Genomic DNA, 20,658 nt, shown 5'->3' with positions numbered 1-20,658 from the left:
TTTTTTCCGAGCTTCAAAATTTCCGGAAATTTTACATCTCTAGTTGTTTCCCCTCAGCACTGGTATTCAGAGGATTACTGCATCTGAACATAGGGGGTTCCATGTATGTCCATCAGTGCTTATTATTCACAATGACTACCTTAAAATTGTCTATTTCACACTTTTAAAGACAACTATCATGTATTGGTTTGGCAAGCCTACTCCAACATAAAAGTCTGACTTTCACTTCAGAGCCCAATCTCTGGTTAGTCGCAAACACATAATCTCTAATCGGATACTTTTTGAGTGTTATTTCTTTTAAATCAGATCACTTTAAAATCAATTAATGAAAGGTTCCCCATATGTTTGCGGCTGCACCATCTGGGCTGTTTTCAGGTCATTACAATCTGTTGTGTAAATAAGTGCCATAATATGTAGCAAACATGCATCTCTGGAAGATTGAGACTATATACGGAAGCATGGTGTTAAACCAAGCCTGATTCCAGACCCAGCCCTTCTTTGAGTTAGTTCACACATGCACTTCCTTCACGTGAAGCATTGCAAAAGAATTTGAGGAAGGATTTGTCTGAAAACTGTTGTGCTTGTGGTGATGGCTGGTTGGCAATGGCATGTAACCCAAATCCTTTGGCACTGAATTGTGGTTGGCTCACTTGTATTTGCTACACATGTGGGATGCAGCATTTATATTGAATCCGGAACACCATACAAATTAAAATTATGTTGTTGATTCAGAATAAGGGTTTTAATGACAACCGTCATTGTAGCCATGAGCATCTGGACTAGGTTTGTTTGTTTGTTTGTTGTTTGGTGGTGAGGAATTCTTACCCAAACTGGGATAAAGCACAAATGTGTATTTTGACCTCATAAAGTATCAGTGGGCATCAGGCAAAACAAAAGTAAGCTCACTGCAACATTTTAAAGCTTTCCTTGTGGATGAAAGAAAAGAAAGTATTCCTGTACATATTTATTTATTTAAAACAGTTCTATGTGGCTTTTCCGTCCAATTCAGGATCCCCAAGTCTGCAAACAATAAAACATTTCAGCCATTTAAAATACAAACACATATAAAAAATTAAAACAAAACATAAAAACACAAACAAGGAGAGGGCAGATAAGAGTTAGTGAGCGGACACGAAACAAAATTTTAAAAATTATTTTTATGGAACACATCCATAACATATGGAACACCTGTCTTTCACGATATAGTGTTTATACAGTCTCTGTAGATGTCCAAGGTGTTGGAAATGACCCATGAGACATTGTTCTCAGAATCTTGACCTGTTGTAAGTGGAATAGTGTGAACTGAATCTGTGGAAAGCTCATAAGCTACATCAAAGGGTAAAATAGATTGTAAATACTGATTATAAGCATGTCAAATTTCTTGCTTGAAAAGTGAGTTGGCGGTTGATGCTGTAATGTCAAATTTCTTGCTTGAAGTTCTAGCTCTACTTTTCCAATACGTCTTCATTTTATAATATGCTTGCATACAGTAGGGAGGGAAGCCGTGCTTGCAGTGCGGACAGGAGTTCCTCCTGCAGTGCCATCGCAGAGTGTAGATATAGTTCCTTCTCTGTAGTTGCTGTCTGGCCACCGTGTGGTTTGGTTCATGGCAGCATGTTTTACCTGTGGTGCTACTCGGGCCTGGCTTTTGTTGGAGGAAAAGTTCCAGTTAGTTTACAAAGAGAAAAAGTCTTCCCAGACTTTTCTGTCAGACACCCTTTATTGATCCCGTAGGGTCAAACAAATGTATTTCGTCATGTGGCTGCATGTTAGTGTGTAAACCAGAAGGGTGGGGTCTAATTTAATAGAAAATGGGAATAGAAGGGTGTGGAGAGCTAAACTCTGCCCCGTCCCCTAGTGTGTGCTGAGTTTGAAGAAGAAAGCTTGAAAGGATGGAGTTCAGCTGGAGGGTTGGTAGTCCATGCCCTTATGTCAAATTTGTTGCTTGAAGTGCTAGCTACACTTTCCCAGTCTGCATTCATTTTATAATATTCTTGTATACAGTATGGAAGGAAGCAGAATCAGTGGTGAAGAACTATATGAATATGTGGCGTTTTCTAATGTCATTCTTTTTTATTTCAGATTTTAATTGCACTTTTAAAAATGCATAATCCTTCTTAGCCAGATTTCTTTTCCCAGATTTTTCTAATCCTTACAAATAATCCCCCCTTGAAATATGAGTAAGAATTTCCTGATTACAAAAATGGTTGTGCAACTAATTTCTGATCATTATGACATATAGGGAGGAAAGTGCTTCGTGGGGCACAAGATCTTATATGTGCAACTGTGCGAAGGCCGTTTATGTTCCCACTTGTCACGACTGTAGATACGCTCTTGCATAAGTGGACTTCATTCTTTGATCCTGTTACTGCCAGTGAAGCCCTAAACAGAATTACACCCTTTGAGCCATCATGCGGCCTGGTGTGGCAAGAAACTCCCCCCATGCCCTGGGGAGGGGGAATCTGGCTTTGTGATTGGCTTATTCTGCTGGCAAACAGACTTCCAGCAAATGTTGTTTGGGGCCATTTTACTGTATGGTGAGACATTTCATGAGCAATAAACTTATGTGCAATTTTATTGGACAGATTTCCTGGTGTCGTTAAGGCTGACGGAGGAGAAGCTGAGACCTATCTGCTAACTAGCTGCGTGCTGCTCTAGGGGAAGTAGTTTCTTAACAAGTCTCAATCACTTTCCAGTGATAGACGGTTTCATCCTGTCTGTGTGAAGCGAAAGGGGTTCTGTTCAGTCTTCCCCTCCCCAGCATATTGTTGAAGCAAAAGAACAGAGTGTACCTAGAAGCAGAAGCCAAATTGTCTCCCTTGTAAAAGACTGGTCAATACATAAGCAAATCAACACAAATGGAGTTATATATGTACTATCATTATATAGGAGGTAAGGTTTGGATCCAGCCATGCAGTAGTGGAAACATAAATGGCCTTATCACAGTTGCACATACAAGATCTTGTGTACTATGAACCACTTTCTTCTCTCTGTATTAAAATGTTTAGAAATTCGTTGTGCAATATCTGCTGCAAGCAGAAACACAGTACGATACAATAAGTCTGGCACACAGCAGGTATTCAAGCGGAAATTTTTCACTAGATCCAACCCCAATTTTCTAGTCCTTATGGCTGTGAAACTATAAAAGTAAGGAGAAGTCCCTGCTGAAGTCTCAGAAGTCAAAGAGATGGCTGAAATTGATTTCCTTCCTATGATTAGCAAAACTGGAGCAAGTTAAATCAAAGAGCAGAAATGGCATAATAGGAAGAATTGAAAAAATACGCACATTTGCTTAATTTGAATAATTTTATCTGGGTCATTTTATGTGGATCACAGAGTCCAGCTTTTCTCATAGCATGGAACTGATTCCACTCTTACTATGGGTTTGACTTTCTACAGTGTGGTGTAGAGTGTTTGACTAGGATGTAGGAGATCCAGGTTCAAGTGCCCACTATGACATGAAAACTCACTGGATGACTTTGGGTCAGTCACTCTCTGCCTAACTTACCTCACAGGGTTATTGTTGTATGGATAAAATGGAGGAGGGGAGAAGAAACCTGTTCTAAGCTGCTTTGGTCCCCATAAATAGAATTCCGAAGAGCCCATAATGTGGAACAGCTTTGATTCTTCCCTTATTTTAAGAAGTGTTGCTTTTCTGTGGACAGAGAGGTTGTTGATTTGTATCGAGGATAATTAGTATAAGGTTGTGCTGTACATAGTTTTCTTTGTTGCAGCAGCCTAAGTCAGAACAGGAAAATAGTTATCGGAACATCTCGTATGGACGTTTAATGAGATATTCTAAATGTCCTCTTGAAAAGTTCTCAGAGTTCTGATAAAGCGAAACTCAGTTGAGTTGCTTGAGCGTGAGATAAGCTGCTTGGAACGTCAAGTTCAGTTGTCTACATAAAAAATAAAATATGGCAAAAGACAGGGGTGCTGAGGTACAGATGGCGTGTAAGTTTGCTGAAGGAGTTACAGTTAAAACGGATCGCCGTTTTGCAGCCATTTGATCAAAGGGCAGGTTTATAGTTCTGATCACTACTTTTTGATAAATTTGTAAGACATTTTCAGTATTAAGCATGTAAAATGCAGTGCTAAGATTTAAGAAAGAGGCAATGGTTCGTTCTGCTGGAGAATTCTTCCAGAGCTCAGTTCTTGGTACTTTGCATTGAAGCAAGTCCTGTCAAGATCGGTGAGAGTGATTCCCATGAAGCATGCCTTAGTTAGGACTGTGGCCTGAGGCGAGTTAGCCACTATTGTCTGACCGTGCAGCACTTGATGGAATGCCAGAACTATTAAAGCTGCTTCACACAGCAGCTGTGTTTACTGTGGCACAATGAAACCATGGTGAACATGATCACCATGCAAAGTGTGAAGCGTATCATGGATCTCAGTGTTAGCCATGTTTGTTCACATGAAAGTTTCACAAGGTATAACCCCCAAGCAGTTCAGCCTACTCCTATGTAGCACTTACTGCATAGGAGCCATCTGAATTGCTTGGGATGATACCTTGTGCTTGGTGGGGTCTTGGCTTTGTGGCAGAACACATAGTTTTGTATGGAGAAGGTCCTGGGTTCAGTCCTTAGCATAGTTCCCTCTAAGCTGAGTTTGTGTGAGCTAGCTCACAGATTTTTAGCCTCCGGCTCACACATTTTTGTCTTAGCTCAGGAAGGATGGCTCCAAAGCAAACTGATTTATGCAGCAGCTAAATCGCTCGCTCACAACTTTAATGCCAGTAGCTCACAAAGTAGAATTTTTGCTCACAAGACTCCACAGCTTAGAGGGAACATTGGTCCTTAGTATCTTGAATTCAAGGATTTGGGGTAACAGGATTGAGAAAGGCCCCTCTCTTCCCGCTGCCTGCTATAGACAGAGCAATGTGGACTGTGGACAGGTATAAGGCAGCTTCACAGGTTTGTTGTGCACATGGGCCGAACTACATTTTACAGTGGAGATCTGTGATTGGCTCTTTCAATATTTTTAGTGCAGCCATGGAGGGCTACCAGCATGTCCACTGTGGCAGGGCAGGGGGAAGGCGGTATTCGATCTTTCCCCTCCATGCCATCTTCCCCATCAAAATTATCCTCCCACTCTCGTTACTGCATGGCCATGGGAGGAAATGTATTTTGCTCCCCCGAGGTGGCTTCAAGTAGCTTCGGATGAGCTCTTTAGATTGTTCTGCTGGAGCTGGCATGCCTTCATGGATGTGCTATGTGCAAAACAGGGGGGGGGGCACATTGGAAATCCTGTCATGGATCTCTCGCCCTAAGTGTGTTGAAACCAGGACCAGGCTGTTAATCTTCCAGTGGAATTTACTTGCACTAATTTATTCTTTTGGGGAAGCCTGCCTTCTTGTTATTAGGGCTAGGAAGAATCTTTAAAAACGCAATAACCCTCTTATATTCTAGTTCTGCATACTGAAGGCTTCTTTGGAGTAGATTTCTGCTCGGTATCCACCAGTAGCCTCAGAGAAGCCACAAGCATAATGCGTTCGTCTCTGTATTTTTAGATTAGTGCGAGCTGATTCCAATAAACCCCTTTTCGGTGAAACAGTTATTTGGTTTTTTCCCCCTTTTGCTTTTGTGTGAGATACAAGAGAACAAAGACCTGGAAATACACTGATTGTAAGATACTCAAAAACATGATTAACAGGGAGTGTGTCAAGCTCAGGTCAAATTAACTTTCATTTCTTTAAGTTTCACTTTCTTTCCTTTCGCTTGTCGTATTGAATGTGCCCATTTGCAAGATGGCCCTGATGAGTGAAACCAGGGGTCATTTGGGGGGGGACGCGGGGGGATGCCATCCCCCCGGGTGAGGTGCGGGAGGGCGGGGCCTGGAGCTCCCTGCTGGTGCCCGCTGGAGGTCGCCGCCGGCTGTGGGGAGGACACACTTCCGGTGATGTCAGGGTGTGTGGCATATGCTAATGAGTTATGCTAATGAGTCCCCCTAGCTCTTTTTCTACGAAATGACCCCTGGTTGTGAGAGTGCATGGGGGTAGTATTCATAACCGTTTCTCAAGTTGTGCCCCAGGAGTTGGTTCTCATGAGATCGACCTTGGAGACTCTTTCGCCTGGCTAGTTTAGATAGGGCACCATATATCTGTCTGAGTTGCCATAGCAATGCTACAGGGTAGGTGTGACATATGGGTGTCGGGGTTTTCAGGCTGTTTACCTATAACCTGTATGTTCCTGTGGTTTTCTTCAGTCCTAACAAAAGTTCTTGTATCTACAGTAAGCGTATCTCTAATAAAGCATCTCACTGCCAAGAGGGTATGTGGAGAGTGTCTTAACTGGGGCCTGACAGAGTGGTATTCCATAGTTTACCACTGACTCAAAAGGGGGCATCTTGCTTGATAAAAAGGTGATGACAAGATTGTATTTTTGCCCCTCTATAGACAAGGGTCCAAGTAATTTGAGTCGTGTGCATACACAGTATTGTCAGTATATATATAAACACCATGACATTGGAAGCTATTTTTTGTAGGACAGAAGAAGAGGGTATTTTTGATTCAAGTTAAAGGCTACTTTGTGACAATGGGCTTTGCCATGTTGGATTGGGTCCAATAGCTTGGTCATAGTTGCGTAACATATTTTCTCCACCTCCATCCAAAAAAGCACATTATGTGGATGTGTGTCTCTCTGTCCTGGATATAAGAGTCCAGTAACACCTTAAAGACTAACAAAATTTGTGGTAGGATATGAATTTTTGTGGATCACTGCTCACTTCTTCAGAGCAGTGGACTCTTAATCTTTGCTGCTACTACAGACAGACTAACACGGTTACCCATCTTGATCTATGTCCTGGGTATAGCTCCATTCAGCTTGCTGTAGATTTATTACACTTAGCTTTCTTTGTAATGCTTTGGGCACCGGTATTGTCACAACTTACCCAGGTTTCTCCCCTCGGACATGAAGCTTTAGGCCTTGTTCACACTGAGATGGTGAACCTGTGACTAGGCTATATCAAATTAGATTGTGAATGCTTGCGTGATTGCATACCTTTTCATTTAAACAAACAAATTTGGATGTAGAAAACCTGCATGTCAAGGGAGAAGGGTTCTAGCCCAGTCTTCATCTTGGCATTTTTTTTTTATGCGTGAGGACTTAGTGTAAGTTTTGTACGCAAGAGCGTAATAGGCCCCATTTTTAGTCTGAATCGGTACAACCCAGGCCCACTCCACAATGAGGACTGCTTGACAAGGGCCCCGGTCACACAGAGCATTTGCCACGCTAGAGGGACAGAAGTTAGGCGGATTTTCCGGGTGCGATCTCACCGCCACATCTGGGAAGCATAGAGCTCCCGTGGCTCACCTGAGGCTTCCCGTCGAAGACGTGCGGTTAAAAACTAGTACCTCGGAGGTACTAGTTTCCAGAAACCGTGGGGCAAGGGCGGGCGTCTGATCGCATTTCCGGTGGCATCCGGCGCCCGCCCATGCCCCATTGCGAAAAGGTGGGTTTTTCCTGAAGTCTCCAGGGATGCGCACCCAACGGGGCATGCGCATACTTCAGGTTAAAAAAAAAAACAACCCCGTTTGCCGTGCCGCGCCGCTTCTTTGGCGCGTTGTGTGATCGGCACCTCCCCCCTAACCACGGGACCTCGACGGGACTGCGAGGGGACACCTGATCGCGCAGTCGCGTGTTATTTCGCTGCGGGGCAAACAGCCACGCCTCCCCCCCGCGATATCCAGCCCGTGTGACTGGGGCCTTTGAACATTTCCCACACTCAGTAACAGGGATCACATCAATGGAAATGAAGGATTATTATTTTTGGCAGTCTTTCTTCAAAGGTGTTCCTTATTAGAGGTCCCTTTGTGAAGTGTTCCAGTAAGAGCTTCTTGTCTTATCTTTCCCCAGCACCCAGTGGTGTAGGGCAGTCTTCTGCGATGCATTTAGTTTGCACAGGGTGATATTTAGGCTCGACTGGCAGACGAGCAGCCTTGAGTGAGCTGCAGCTTAGAATCTTCTGCACTTGGGCAGGGGTTTCTTGCAAGCCCAACTGAAGTTGCAGGGCTCCCGAGAAGCAGAAGTTCTGCTGCTGTAGAGGTTAAAGAACCTGGGACGGGGCTGTGGACTTTTTAAATGTTGTGTCTGTGTTAGACACAATGCACGCCCTCTCCAATCTGAAGCTCAGGACCAGCAGTGTTTTAAAGCAGAAGTATGTCTTGCCCAGACAGACAGACAGACAGACAGACAGACAGACAGACAGACAGACAGACAGAGATAGAAGTACATTAAAATTTAGGGATACATTAAAAATGTGGCTGTCATACAAACAAACAGCAAGAAAAAAAAACATGATAAGTCTATAGTTTCCCTGACTTGAATTGCAGATTGAAGAAAACAGGCAACATTGGCCCCGGTCACATGGGAGGATTTGATCCGCAAGAGGATGGTTCGGGGGCGCATCAAGCGGGCGTGATCATACTGGGAAGCGGTGCGCACCCATCCCCAATCCGTCTCTTCGGCCCACAAACGCGCATCAAAAAGGTACTAGCGAAACAGCAGTACCTACCGGATGATGCGGGCCAACAGAAGGTGTGTGGTCGGGGAAGCGGCGGTAGGCCGTTGCAACCGGTGCCGTTCCCCATCCCACGCATGCGCACAACCGGTTTGCTGCACACCGTGTGATCGGCTGCCGGAGCATGGAGCCACAGGGGCACGTCGGATCGCGCTCCTGTGGTTCTTTTTGCTCCGGCTCTGATTTGCCGCCCTTCAGCGGCGGATCATCCGGCTCGTGTGACCAGGACCATTAAAAGTTATAGAAGAATTTTGCCCCGAGAGTAGCAACTGGACTTTGACACTCTCAGGGAGACCCTGAGAATGTCCTGCCCATATCCCTCTCACCATGATTTTCTTGGATGCATCCCCCTCTCCTTTTCCCACAGCAGTAGCAGAACTAACTTTTATTTGAACAGCAGTATCCCCATTACCTATGGCTTGCTTCATGTAAGGAAAACTGAATATTATTCTGTGCCACCTTTCCAGGCCTGCCTGAAGTAGCTTACAACTAGAAGCCAGCCAAGACAATAAAACTTCAGTCAAACAAGCTACATTGGGAATGAAAATTGCCTGAGTTCCTTTTTAAAGCAAAGCTGTGTTCTAAAATTATGGTATGTCTTCCCCCAGCAGGTTCATCTGTCCCCCTCTGTCACTAGGCTTTTCTGTTTGGTTTGTGTGTTTCATTTAATTGTTATTAATTCTCTCTCTCCTTCTCTTTCTCTCTCTGTGTATTTTAAAGGTGTTTTTTATAAAATTGATAGCACTTTGGGAATCCTAAGTTGGATGGAAAGGTGGCATAAAAATGTTTCGATTCAATAAAGTGGTTAATTCTGCAGTAGAAATTCTGGTGCTTTGGTTAGGTTTACGTCACAGAGCTGTGTCGTGCGAGGTTGTTGGCATGGATTTGTTCATAATATCTCAGAGTTTCGTCTCTGCCTTCAGGCAGAGGTAACCTGGGCCGACACTTGTTTAAGCTCCGGGGCGGTTCAGATGCAATGCGAAATGATGCTGCGTTGGATAAGCTGAATGTGAATACTCATAGTGCAAGCTAGTTAGCTGTTACGACCAGACTAGCAGGTTATATCTTGTACTTCCCCTCCGGGAACTGTGGTTTACATACAATATTGGTTTGCCAGGAAAGTGCAGAGTTATACTTTGCTGGTTTGGATGTAATGGCAAACTGTTATTAGCGCTACAGGCAGGAGCTGGCACAGGCCTTGTTTGTGTCATGCCACATTGTGGTTTGGTCTGACTTTTGAGCCATGCTGTAAGCGTAGCAGTGTGCAAATTCTGGACCGGAGGCTACATCTGGCCCGTGGGTGGCTCCAACCCTTGAGCTCCTTTACAATTTGTCTGGAGCATCGGCATGACAAGCTGAGCAAAGGCCATTCAGAGTGGAGCTGAGGGCCACATCCGGGTCTCCATGCCGTCTGAGGGCTCCGTGCTGTAGCAGGCTCTTTGGATTTCCAGAGTGGGCCATCTCAAGCCAAAAAAACATTGCCCACCCTTGCCATAGCTTTTGAATCAGATCTACAGCATTAGATCCAATAATAATTAGAGAGGAGGAGGAGGAGATTGGACTTATACCCTGTCCTTCACTACCCAAAGGCGGTCACATGCCTTTGTCAGGGTTAGGGGGCAGTCACATGCGTGAGATAATGTGTGGGGGGAGTGAGGCTATTCCCTCCGGAGGAAATTGACCCGCAGTTGCGCGATCACACAGTCCTTGGAAGCAGCAGGCACAGCTTGCCACTGCGTGATCAGACGCAACCACGGGTGAGTCGGGGTTCCCCCCCCATTAGTTGCCAATGTGCTTAAACGAGGAATCGATGTATCACATCTCCACACTGAGAGCTCCCTATGGAGCTTGTGATGATGCACATACTGAGAAGGGGGGAAAAACAGCAGCATGGCGTCGGGATGGCCTGATCAGACCATCCCGATGCCATGACAGCACACTGGAGCGTTAAGACATGGGAAAGTCCATCCGTGGCCCGTCGCAACCCATTTGCCATGTCTTTTTACTCTGCTTCTACAGTGGAGCAGAACAGTTTGCCGATGGGTGCGGGGCGCTTCCCAGATGTTCGTGTCTGATCGCACCCCAAATCCGCCTGGCATTCGCACCTACGCTGGGTCTAATTGTGCATATGATCGCACCCTCAGAGTGGCTTGCAAACTCCTTCCCTGTGAGGTAGGTGGGGCTGAGAGAGCTCTTTCAAGGACTGCTGGCGAGAGAACAGCTCTGAAAGAACTTGTAACTGATCCAAGGTCACATCAGCAGCTGCATGTGGAGGAGTGGGGAATCAAACCAGGTTCTCCTAGTAGGGCTTCATATAATCCCAAATGGCAGAGTGAGTTTCCTAACATAATACTTGCGAATTTAGCATCACATTTACTTCCTTTATGTATACAAGACACATTTGATGCTTGCTGTCCAGCATGCACTTGTATGGGATTTCATTCTCTTGCCCTTGGCTTCATGTAGTCCATGGAATCTGAGAGCTGAGCATTTAGCTGGTGCTGGTATCCTTAAGAAATGGAAACCCGTTGAAAAGAAAATGTGGAGTGTGCTGCTTGATTCAGGGTTAAGTGGCCTCAAATTGCTCACCTCTTTGCTTATATTCTGATGGCTTTTCAAGTAGTAAATAATATTCCTTAGCGCTTATAACAGTGCTTCACATCTTCAGAGTGCTTCCAAGACATTAATTAATGACAACATCCACAAGGTAGAGAAGCGAGTGCATCTTATTCCCATTTTACAGGTCAGGAAGTTTGCACCGAACGCTCAGCTCCAGGATTCCAAGGAAGTTATTGTCAGAGCTACTATTAGGTTAGAACTTTAAATTAAAAAGAGATTAACTGTGCCATCCTAAGCAGAGTTAGATCACAGAGTCCTCAATTAGAAAGTGATTAACGGTTCTGTCCTAAGCAGAGCTACGTCCTTCTAGGCCCAAGGGTAAGTCTGCTCAGGATGGAACTGTAACTCTCCCTTCGAGAAGGAGGCAGACTCCTCACTTGCAAACAGGTGCAGCTGACCATAAACATAACATGCCAGTGTTATCTCTGTAGGTCTTCTGTGTAATGTTGGTGCAGGTTTCATGTTTGAAAGCGATATTCGTGAAAGTGGTGATGCTGAGGTGTTTTTTTTTTAAATCATAGGGTTATTTATATATATAAAGTTGGATAGCACCAGCTACTTACCATTTTCAGGAATATTAAGAAACAAGGGGGGACCCGCGGTACTCACGGGGGGGGCAGTCTCTCTTTTTCCCCCTGTTCTCTCTCTTCCCCCCAGTCTCTCTCTTTCTCTCTCTCTTTCCCCTGTCGCTGCGTGGCCTGCGCGGCTAACATCCGCCGGGCCTCACCGGGCTGTCTCCCCCCCCTCACTGTTCCCCCTCCCCCCCGACTTTCTCTCTCTCTTTTTCTTTTTCCCCCCGTGAACCGAGGCCCGCGCGGCTTACATCCGCCGGACCTTGGCAGTCTCTCTTCCCCTCCCCGACTTTCTTCCCCCTCCTCACCTGTCTCTCGCCGCCGCTGCTGGGCCTCTCCGTCCGTCCGGTTTCTTTCCCGCGCACGGAAGCCAGGTAGGTCTGGCACTTTCAGGGGGATTTAAACATCCACCCGAAGGGTTTTTCAACATTTAGCATTTTTGTGCACACGTTGGGACCGCCCCACATGTGCACAAACCTCTCCCTCCCCCCCAAGTGCCCCCGATGTCCGGATCTAAGGATCCGCACAGAGGGGGCCAGTTCAGTATTAGATATATAGATATATACTAATTTAGAATGAAGACTGTGAGTATATTAAATGCATAAGTACAGTTTAGGGGATGAATGGGAGCCAGTGTGGTGTAGTGACTAGAGTGAAGGATTTGGAAGACCCAGGTTCGAATCCCCATCCTGGTCTCTGGCTAGCATCTATCTCTCAACTTAATCTGTTTCACAGGGTGGTTGTTGTGAGCAATGCTCCCTCTAAGCTATGGAGTCCTGTGAGCAAAAAAATTCTACTTTGTGAGCGACTGGCATTGAAGTTGTGAGAAGGTGATTTGGCTACTGCATAAATGAGTTTGCTCTGGAGCCATCCCTTCCTGAGCGAAGACAAAAAACGTGTGTGAGCCGGAGGCTAAAGAACTGTGAGCTTGTGCAATTGCTTACACAATTCTTACACTTACTCTGCTTGGAGGGAACACCGGTTGTGAGGCTAAAACGGAGGAAGGGAGGATGAGGTGGCTAGTGGCTTTGGGTCCCCAAATCAATAAAAAGGACAGGTGAAAATAAAAACAATGAAGCGGAAGGATCACCGTGTTGGAACAAGAAACCCTCTGCCTATCAGACTATTCCCGTTCACACAAGCTATCCTGTTTTTTATGATTCTGTGAACTCTTCACTTAATTTCCCACTTAAAGCAGCCGTCCTGGTTACACTTACTTCTCAGTCCTGTTCAATTTAGTGGCACTTGGCACTTGGTTCCTGAGTAAATATAAGCGGGATTCTACTGAAGATCTGATGTTTGCAATTTACACATTATGAGCCTGAAATTTAACTGCTTTGTTGAATTCCGGCTTCAGACCTTGGTGAATTGTATGTGTGTGTGTGTGTTTCTAAAGTAAAGGTCCTTTTGGTTTCTGCTCAAGCGAGAACATTTATTTTCCTTGCCAGATATCATCTTCGGATTTTAAAAAACTGGAGCATGGGTAAACTTGCTATTCAAAACAGGCATGCATAAACTGGTTGTTAAAAAGAGCTTGTGCAATTGCTTGCGTCCTGAAGGTGGAAATTCACATGATGGTGCCCCCTTGTGGCACATCGATAACATTGTTACAGAGAAACAGATTCTTGCCTTTTAAAAATATTTAATGCATCATCTTCAAGGCGACAAATTGTTCTGAAATAAGAATATGAAGGAATAAGCAGTATCAGTGGATTATTGTTGGCTGAGAGAAGAGTTACTTGTCCTTATTTCACTTGTACTTCCACGTGGTGCCTGGTTTTAATAACTGAGTACTTGATCAGGCAATGTTAAGATTTTGGCCTGTGCAGTTTAATAACTCTCTACATGTTCAAGTATTTTAGTATTCAGATAAACCACAGATCATCTTGTATTGGCAAGAACATAAATCGTTTACGCTTGGTGGAAAAAATAAATCCAGTGCTGTTATGTTTCTGAGGCCTCATGCTGACTCAGTGCTTAACTATGGCCCCGGTCACACGAAAGGTTTTGGGCCAGGAGAGGGACGGATCGGGGGCGGAGCAAACGGGCGTGATCCCACCGCAACATCTGGGAAACATTGCACACCCATCCCCGATCTGGCCCTTCCGGCCGAAAAACCGCATTAAGAATAAACCACTTCCAGAGGTCGTCTTACCGGAACGGCTGCAGCAAGCGCGGCCGTGGGATTGCCGGCGTGTCCTTCTGCCGGCGCATCCCCAGGTCCTGGCTGAACTGCGTATGCTCAGACATGCGCAGTTCAGCAGCCTCCCGTCCCTTTCTCCACGGTCTCCCCGGCATCTGATCGTGCCGGGGAGCAATTGCGCGGCGGCTCATGTGCCTATTTTGGTGCGGCTTTTAAAAGCCGCACTTTGCACGTCCTTTTTTCCCCTCGTGTGGCAGGGACCTATGACTTCTTTAACCATAGTTAAGTGTTGGCTCAGTTCAGGCATGACGGTGGGCTATAGTGATGGACAAACTGTTGGGCCAAAGGCAAACATAGTAGGGAGGACCACATGACCTTCTGCAACAAGAGGCTGTTCACCCCTGTATTTTGGAATATCTCCTAAAGTCGGCCAACCTGCCTCTTACCTGTACCAACTTCACACCCCCAAACTCCGTAGAGCCCTCTCTTTGGCGAGATTCAATGTATTACCTTCGGCCTTATTATCTGGCCGCTTTCAGGGTGTGCCCTTTTCTGACAGATGTTGTCCATGCACAAATGATAATATCGAAACGATTTCCCATGTCTTGTTGCAGTGCCCCTTCTACCATGCACTACGACTGAAATGTCTAAATTTTATTTTGGCTCAATTAGAAGAATAACCTGATTGCTTAAAGATCCTTATTCTTCTTGATAATCCAAACCTTGAGATAACAGAAACTGTTGCTAAATTTCTTTTTGGTGCCATTTCTATTCGCCCTTTATTTAATTGATGGGTATACTTACTTGGTAATTCCTTGTTTCTGTATTTTGCAAGTATTTTTCTATGCTGTGGTTGTTGCTGTTGGTGGTTTTTTTGTATATGGGCTTGCAAAGGGTTACATGCCAATAAAGGTAACTGGACTGGAAGAGGCTGTTCAGACTCATGAAGGTCAACAGACCCTTGAGTGGCTGTGTCTCTTGGTAGTAACCTTAGGAGCTCTCCGGCATCACCTGGACTTTCCAGGTGATCTTGGGTTGATCTCAGCTGGATTGGTTGGTCTCCATCCAATCAGCAGCCCAGGTGGCACAAGGAGGAGGAGCCATTGCTATGGAGCTTCTGGTTTGAACTTGACCCCTGACAGAACTTCTAAGCAGTAGCATTGCTTATGGGAAGGTAAGCATTATACTTTCGTTTATTTTATTCCCTCCCTTCTCGTTCACCCAGTGAATGTTTTCAGCGGTAGGTAGGAATTATAATATATTATTATTGGATGTACTTCAATAGATCCTATTCATTTGAAGGAGTGTGAAGTATGTATTTCCCCCCCTCCCTTTTGAGTCTATTCTTCTGTATCCCTACATGGGGGCTTCTAAAGAAGGAGCTTGAAATTAAAATTGATTGGTGTTACTGATTTATTGTTTCGGTCTAAGGGGCTAAGGGTTGATGAAACAGTGTCTCTCCGTGTGCTTTTTCCATTGATGGGCCTTTTTTTTTTCTTTGAGGGGGAAAAATACCCCAAAAGCATATGTTCCCAATTTACATATTTACTAATTAAAAAAAGCTTCCTGGAAACATTAAGCAGACTATCTCGGGTAACCTTTAACATTGTAGCTAATGGATATCGCCTGGAAATTTTCATAGAAGGTCTTCTAAATAATGTAAATGATTATGAATATGTAACTAGTTAATATGCAGCTACGAAAGGATTATCATGTAGAGGTTAATGAACACGCTGCACTTCACGGTTTGTGGGGCTTTTGCTTGTGGTGCCTTTAGCTCCCATCATGCGTGGAAAGTCATGTATCAGGAATGGAGAGCTTCCTTTTCCAGCTTTTTCTAGAAGCGGTCCAATCAGACTGGAACTTTCGGACAGGACTTCATAAACACGTGTGGTGCAGGTCTCCCTCACCCCGGTAGCTTAGTTCTGTATACATCTTAATAGTAATTCTCGCAAATTGACTGCAAACTATGGATTAAAGGTAAAGGTTCCCTTGCTCAAAAGCCAGTCGAATCCGAAGACGTTTCCGTGGTCATGTGGCCGGCATGACTAAACACCAAGGCACACGGAACGCTGTTACCTTCCCACCGAAGTGGTCCCTATTTATCTACTTGCAATTTCTTGCTTTCGAACTGCTAGGTTGGCAGGAGCTGGAACTAGAGACGGGAGCTCATTCCGTCATGCGGCAACCCGGGTCTCGAACTGCTGAACTACTGATCTTCCACAGCCTGCAGTTCAGCATCTTAACCACATGAGCCACCGCAGCTCCTAACTATGGATTAGGTCATAGAAAAGAGAGCAAAGGGGGGACCCCTGTTTAGAATGAAAGGTGGCATATAAACATTTTAAATAAAATAAATAGTGTTGCATTTTTGTCCTGCCCTTCTGCCCAGGAGTACAAGTTAGCATTCGTAGTTCCTCCCCTTCTTCATTATTGTCCTCACAAGAGCCATGAGCCAACTTAGGCTGCAAGGCTGTGGGTGGCCAAAGGCCACCCAGTGTGCTTCAAGTGGCAGAAGCGTTAGCCACTGTGTTATGACAACTCTGGTCTGGAAACACGAAGTGCTTCCCTTGTGGGACTTCTCCCTCTTAAGACCACCAGGTGGTGGGTCTTCTGATTTTGAAGAATTCTCTGTGTTCCAGCTGTTATTGTTCTAGGAAGTCGCCATCACAGCTGTTGAGCAGGCATCAGCGTGTGAGAACCTAAGAGAAGCCGTGTTGGATCAGGCCTGTGCAGGGGTCGTTTCGTAGAAAAAGAGCTAGGGGAACTCATTAGCATAACTCATTAGCATATGCCACACCCCCTGACATCACCGGAAGTGTGTCATAAGGCCACACCCCCTGACATCACCAGAAGTGTGTCATAAGGCCACACACCCCACCCCCAACGGTCCCGGCCGCCGCCGCCAGCCTTGTAGCTCCACTGCCGAGCCTCATGAGGGGTCAGCGGTGGACCTGCAAGGCCGGCGGGAGTGCAAGGAAGCCCTGCGAAGGCCCTCCCTGGCCCCAGGCAGGCAGGGGTGGGGAGAGGCAGGGAGGAAGCAACTTACCCTCTGTCTTCTCCTGCCTCCTCCTGGCTGAATGAGGGCCGGAAGCGGGGCGGCCGGAAGCAGGGGGTGGGGCTTTGTCATGTGCCCCGCCCCCATACCTCACCCAGGGGAACTGCGATCCCCTGCGATCCCCCCGAAATGACCTCTGGGCCTGTGGCCCATCCAGCTCAACACTCTGTGCCACACAGTGGCTGAAACCCAGGTGCCATCAGGAGGTCCAGCAGCAGGGCCGGAACTCCGGAAGCCCTCCCACTGTGGCCCTTCTCCCAAGCACCAAGAAGACAGAGCATCACTACCCGAGACATAGTGTACCGTTCTCCCACTGCTGTGCCCTCCCACCTCGCCTTGCTTCTGGGGCTAGCGGGAGAACAGTGGGGGGCTTGTGTGATGATGCACTATGTGTCAACGTCCCATGTGGACAAAAGCTGTGATGCCCAGCTGACGTACTTGTCACCTGACATACAGGCATCATGTCTAGGTTCCCCCCCCCCCCAGACATGGTGGTGACACATCTGATCTGCCCCTTGCCTCACCTTCAAAGCCCTGGCAGTACCAGGTGGCAGCCTGTCATCCCTACACAGTCATAATCCATTGTGGGGACTTGAATGTGGTCAAGCCAGTCTGGTGTAGTGCTTAAGTGCACGGACTCTAATCTGAGAGAACCGGGTTTGCTGCCCCACTCCTCCACTTGCAGCTGCTGGATGACCTTGGGCAAGCCGTAGTTCTGTCAGAGCCGTTCTGTCAAGGACAGTTCTGGAAAGAGCTCTCTCAGCCCCACCTACCTCACAGGGTATCTGTTGTGGGGAGGGGAAGGGAAAGGAGAGTGTAAGCCGCTCTGAGACTCCAAGTGAAGGGTGGGGTATAAATCCAATCTCCTCCTCCTCCTCCCAGATCTTAGCCTGATGGTCTAGCCTGATGGTCTACCCATTACACCATAATATTTTTTAAATACACACTTAGTAATGATTGCTCTTTTTATGTCATGCAGCTTTCCAGGGTAAGATGGTTCTTTCAACCTCTCAGTGCCAAAAAACTGTCCACAACTCATTTATGGAGTCTGGTGAAAGTCTGTTGTGTTGCATTAGATTTTTAAGGGGACTGTTGACTGCATCTTGCCGTGTGAGCGAGGTTTATAGAATCTACCTTGGAGCGACTGAATATAAGCCAAGCCTCCTTATTTTTGCCAAGCCCCATTTCCACCACCCCCACCCCCTTCTGTCCCCCTTTTTCACAAAGAAAACCATCTGCACCTGTGATTTCATTGAACAGTGAAGGTGTAGCATTATTTTTTTCCCCTGGCAAATGTTCTCCCATTAATTGCTTCCTCATGTTAGCTTATTTGTGGGTGCATGAGAAACAAATATTTGCGAAGCCGATCTTCGAAAACATATACGTTCAGGATGGATTCTAAATGTGATTTGCTGTATTGTTTCTTTGCATTCGCTGTTTATATTCGCACATTTTTTCCTGGCAGGGAATCTCCTATTACCTGTAGGGCTTCTGTCATTCTCGGACTAAAGTGATTGTCTGTTGGTTATTTGCATATGTTAATTCGTCGAAGGATATGAACATACAAGCTGGGGTCCAAAGAATTTTCTGCGTACACCCAAACACATCTGTGTACACACCAGGGCTCTCCCAGACAGCATCTTATGGTGCTGCTCAGGAAGTCGTTCTGGGAAGCTTCCAACTTTTTGAAACAGCTTTTCACAGACTGCGTTGGGCAGTGGAGAGCCTTGGAGAGCATTGGGACGTCCCTGTTTATGTGTGGTAGTTTCTGAATCCTGCCTAGATGTATGTTACTGCCTTGTACAGAGAGAGATTGTTGGTCCTTCTAGCACGAGGATGTCCTCATTAAACACTGGAAGTTCCTCATCCTTATTAATGTGCGGTAATTTTTTCACCTTGCTTACACATATGATACTGCTTCATACAGAGAGAGATAGGACTCAAAATAATGGGTTTACATTAAGGGCGGGAAGGTACTGGCTGGATATTAGGAAAAAACTTTGTTACAGCCAGAGTCGTGCAACAGTGGAACCAGCTGCCTAGGCGGGTGATGAGCTCCCCCTCACTGGCCGCCTTTAAGCAGCGGCTGGACAAACACTTGTCAGGGATGCTCTAGGCTGGTCCTGCATTGAGCAGGGGGTTGGACTAGGTGGCCTGTCTGGCCCCTTCCAACTCTATGATTCTGTGATTATTGGTCCTTCTAGCATGTTGTTGTTGTTGTTGTTCAGTCGCACAGTCGAGTCCGACTCTTCGCGACCCCATGGATCATCTCCCGCCAGGCCCTCCTGTCTTCTGCCGTCCCCTGGAGTTGGCTCAATTTCATGTTCGTTGCATCGATGACACTGTCTAACCATCTCATCCTTTGCCGTCCCCGTCTTCTTTGACCTTCAATCTTTCCCAGCATCAGGGTCTTCTCCAGGGAGTGATCCCTTCTCATTGGGTGGCCAAAGTATTTGAGCTTCAGTTTCATTATCTGGCCTTCCAGGGAACAGTCAGGGTTGATTTCTTTTAGGATTGACTGATTTGATCTTCTTGCAGTCCAAGGGACTCTCAAGAGTCTTCTCCAGCACCTTCTAGCATGGGGATGTCCTTATTAAACACTGGATGTTCCTCACCCTTATTCATGTGTGGTAGTTTTTGGATCCTACCTACACATGACACTACCTTATGCAGAGAGAGATTATTGGACCTTCTAGTTTAACCATGTCTACCCTGATCAGCAGCGCCTCTCCAGGGTCTTGGTAGGGTTGCCAACCTCCAGGTGGGGCTTGAAGAGATCTTGGAATTACAAGTGATCTCCAGGTGACATAGATTAGTTCCCCTAGAGAATATGGCTGTTTTGGAGGGTGGGCTCTATGGCATTATACCCTGCTGAGGTCCCTCTCCTCCCCAAACCTCACCCTCCTTAGGCTCCACTCCCGAATCTCCAATAATTTCCCAGTCCAGAGTTGGCAACCCTAGGTCTTGGTCAGAGAACGGTCCTTTCTCTTGCCTGCCACTTGAGCGCCTTTTGACTAGAGATGCCAGGGATTGGACCTGGGATCTTCTGCTTGTAAAGGATGGTCTGCCCCTGAGACATAGGCTTCTCCCTTAAGCTTCAGTGCTTTTTACGCTTCCCGTGTAATTACCAGGCCAGTAAAAAGAAAGAAAGAACGGTCAAGAGGGGACTCTAAGCCTGTGTTGCCATGGATCTTTGGACGATGTATGTTTGTTACGCAATAGAATGCTTCCATTTCTCCTTTGCTGCATGTTGTCTTGTTCGTGTTACTTCAGAATGTTGCACAGCAATTTGTATTTTCTAGGAGCTTGGGACTCCAGATTTGGAATATGTAAAAATGCCACTGCAACCGTTTTGCGGGGATTTTGGTGTAACTTTCCCAAGAATATTGTGGATCCAGTGAACTGAAAGGCAAGACACAGGCTACAAACACGCACAAACAAACACGAGAACACATGAGCTGGATGAACACTCTCACCCCAAAGCTGCGCAGTGGGGAAATGCAGTTTAAAAATAAGTAAATAATTACAGAACAGTGCAGACAGCCACTGGGGCCAAAAGTTATGACACTTACTGTGCATTATTTTACAGAAAACCTCACACACATCTGAGTGCTATAAAAATGTTGATTCTGATACAGGTGGGATATAACATTTGTCACTGCCTCAAATAGTCACAAACGTCTCTTTTAATTATATATATATATGTGTGTGTATATGTGTGTGTGTGTGTGTGTATATATATATATATA

General features: G+C 45.9%; 1 protein-coding gene across 1 annotated transcript in view; it reads left to right on the top strand.

Moving 5' to 3' along the window:
* URI1 (URI1 prefoldin-like chaperone) overlaps positions 1-20,658 on the top strand; it is a 69,243-nt gene that overhangs the window by 5,757 nt on the left and 42,828 nt on the right. The gene's annotated exons all lie outside the window — the stretch shown is intronic.

The sequence above is a fragment of the Gekko japonicus genome, unplaced genomic scaffold (genome assembly GCF_001447785.1).
Source record: "Gekko japonicus isolate JY-2015 unplaced genomic scaffold, Gekko_japonicus_V1.1 scaffold2067, whole genome shotgun sequence".
Lineage (NCBI taxonomy): Eukaryota > Metazoa > Chordata > Lepidosauria > Squamata > Gekkonidae > Gekko > Gekko japonicus.
Note: the sequence above shows the minus strand (reverse complement) of the source record. Positions and strands in the feature narration are given on the sequence as shown.